Source organism: Apis dorsata, unplaced genomic scaffold (assembly GCF_000469605.1).
Source record: "Apis dorsata unplaced genomic scaffold, Apis dorsata 1.3 scaffold_437, whole genome shotgun sequence".
Lineage (NCBI taxonomy): Eukaryota > Metazoa > Arthropoda > Insecta > Hymenoptera > Apidae > Apis > Apis dorsata.
The window spans coordinates 252,269-255,933 of NW_006263687.1; positions in this window are offsets into that span (position 1 = coordinate 252,269).

Below are 3,665 nucleotides of genomic sequence, written 5' to 3' on the forward strand. Positions count from 1 at the left end.
GATGAAATCGATAATGTCGTCAGCTCGGTATCTGAATTGATCATTAGCTGGCAAGGCACGAAAATGGGCTTATGAGAACATCTCTCTAATTAGTAGTCACACAGGTGGAATATAGCAGCCGATGAAGTCGGTTGTCGTAAACAGCGAACGGTCGACGAACCGGTTGCTTGTCCCACGTTCCTTTTCCTTCCGTCGTTTCGTTATTTCGTAACGTGGCCTAATTTGGTCCTGTTTCAAGGATTGTTCATCGATAGTGTACAAGTCTGTCATTGTTCTGTCGTCACCTTTTGTTCCTAAGATCGGGCTAGTAGAAAAAGAGGGAGACTCATTAGGGAAGTATTAGATTATCCCATTCGTATTCCTTTTCCATCTCTGGTTAAATCAGAAAAATACGCGAGAGGGATTACGATATTTATGTCTTGGATCGGTTTTCTTACGTTTCCTTCTATTTCGTTCTATATTTTTTAGAATTTATATAGTTTAATCGATAAAAAGGATCGTGTAAAAAGGAAAACTTTCTTTTATTTATATATATCGAGTATTAATCGATTTATTTTTTGATCGAAATTTAAAAGGAAGAAAAATTCGTGATTTTTATTTCGTTGCACGAATAATATTCATTTTTTAATAAAATCCCTTTATTAAAATCTTCTTATCATCTTATACGGATAATTTCGTGGTAAATTATTCCCGCACAACAAGTCAGTTTGAATTTTCTTCGATCCAATTTTTTTTTTTTTTATTCTGTTTTATAAGATTGCCGAGATATTTTGCAAATCTTTCAATAGCCATACATTTTTCCTCGTTATTTAACAGAGAAAACAAATTTCGTAGGATGAAGAGTCGCTCGATTGGATTCTTGGACAAATTGAATTCGAAACTTGTGCACCGATTGCTTTTTCGATACTTGCTTCGAACAACTGGGTTAACGTATTGATAGATTCCTTCTTTCTCGAGCTTGACGCTTTAATGCGTTACAGCTTTGTCCTGATGCGAATCGTTTTCGAAAATTAATTGATACTTTGTTTCTTTGTATCTTTTTCTTAATTTTTGTTAATTTCTCGTATTAAATTTTTAAAAATGATGAATTTTTGAACCATAGAACCGTTAATTACTATTCAATTTATTTATCATCGTATTTTTTTAATCATTTCTTCTTGTTATTCATTTTTCAAATACTCGAATTATTATATTTCCACTTCCCAAATAACAATTCAGAAACAATGTACACAAGTCTCGACAATTTTATTCATTCCTTTCAATCATTTCACTAAAAAAAAAAAAAACAAAAGAATAAACAAAACTTTCTATTTAAATCTGTCATTTATCTGTCGTAGAATAATCAAAAATAAAAAAAAAAAGAAAAAGGGAAACATGCAAGAGTAAAGAAGAGACTAGGAAGAGGAAAGGGAGGAAAGAAAAGAGAAGGAGAGGGAGGAAAGAAGAAGAAAATCTCTAATTGTCCAAACTTTTTCGTAATAGTCCAGACAACGTTATCCTGACGAAACTTGGATTCTTCAGCGACGAGGGCAGAGAAATTCCGTTGCTCGCTTGCGTGGAACGAAAAGTTCTCCTCCCCCTCCTAGCCTAAGGGGAGGGCCTCTCTCAAAAGAAGAATGAAATGGAGAAAGCGGAGGCATCTTTCGCGACACTCGGATCATGCATACTTTTCAAGAATGCCCATTCGTTCCTGGTGATGCTCGTTCTTGTTCGACTCCCGCTTCCTTTTCGCTGTTTCGCGATCCAGTTGGCGCTTTCCTTTAGGCGCTCTCTCGTTTCTCTTCTCCTCATCGCCACGCTCTCTGAATTTCACGATTCGAAGGATCGATCTTCTGATGTTGAATTAGGAATCAAGAAAGCTACTGGAAATTTGAACGATTGGAAAATTTGAGGAAGGATCGATTTGAGGAAAATACAAATTTTCTTCTTCTCATTCACTTTTCAAAAGATGGAACTGGATAATGGCTCGAATCGAGCAAAAATCGACTTGTATATTTGTCACCTTCATGATAAGACTCTCCACCATTACCAGACTACGATAACCGTACGATGTTGATAACTGCCGTGTTCTCAACACGGCTCACCGTCCCCGATTTAATATTCCACCCTCGAAACGTGCGAAATTGTTTCCTGCCTCTCTATCGAATTTACGTAATTTTACTTCAGCTGACGAAGAATACAGACTCTGCACTCTCCTTATCCTAGGATAGTTGGAAAATGTCTTGAGTAACGATGGTGGATATAGGGTTAAGGACGGAAGAGGGAGGCGGGCGGAGAGCAGTTGAGATAACTTTGATAGTACGTGTGGTATTGTCAAGACAGGAGGAGAGGAGAGAAGGAGGAAGGGGGTCGAAAGTGTCTCTTTGGTAAGAAGTTTTGGCCGAGATCATCTGAAAACCGGTGGATACGAAGCTTGATCCTTCAGTAATGTAATCTTGTCGATCGATTTCTTTCGTTCGAGATATCAGTGGATATCGTCTGTTTAATGCCTCCATCAAAAATTTTCCATTTACCTTTGCGCCTCTCCTCGATCGGACTCCACGCGAATTTTATTGAAATTAGCCAACCCGCGAAAGAGCACTCGATTTTCGAGGGCAGATTTTGAATTCGCTCGATTGTCATCTTGCCTGTTTCCGCTCGGCAGACTGCATACATACGGATGCTCGATATGTTCCTTGGCCGTGGACAACAGGGGAGAGTGGAAATCGAGAGCAAACAGGTTTTTGACGATGGTTCTCCCGGAGACAGAGTTGGTTCGTTACGGAGTCCGGTAAACAGGGGGCGGGAAAAAAGCGTTTCGAAGAGGAGCGGAATTGGAATGTCTGTTTGCACGAATGTCGGCCGATTCTATTTCTCTCTCCTCTCTTTCTCTCTTCTCTCTTTACACGCGGGATGTGGGAGTGTATAGGAGGCCGTTATACACCATTGTGTATCTCGGATGGATCGGGGTTGAAGCTGATGCAACGAGTTCGGGTTTTAAAGAATGACTTTGTTTCGTGGGTGGATGCTCGAGCTGGAGGGAGGGTTTGACCTATTGGCGTGGCTACAATTTCACGCGAATTCCTCCCCCGGGTCTTTGTCCCCGGTGCTTCACACTTTGCCTCAGTTTTAGGAAATTAATCGGAATCTACGGTATTTCCCCCACTGATTATTAATATCCCTTCCCCCCGTGTTATAACACGTGTTGCGAAGGATTGAATTTTAAGGCAAAATATTCTTGGTTTAATACGCGATCCGTAATTTGCTTTTGTTATTGGATAGTTTGAGTTTATCTGAAAGAAAATACGCGAAGATGTAGGGAGGGTGGTGTGATAGTCGAGATATTTATATAATAAAGTTTTTCTTCGTAAATTTTTACAATTATATACTTAATTTTTCCTTGAAAATCTTACTTATTTCCGAAAACGATGTTTCAAATATTCTCAACAAGCCTAAAAAAGGAAGAAATTTAATTAACATTTTGACGTTGCACAACTTTCAACGACAAAACCTCCCCTTCTCTCTCCCTCTCTCACGGATCCCAAACAATCGGGTTCACGGGCAAAAAGCGGCGAGCACACGTTCATCCACCACGATTATTCATAAATTCACCGCTCGGTTTTTACCGGATCCTCGTTGGCGTCCCGTTGTCTCTTCCATCCCTTTCACGCGCATCCTTTCCAATC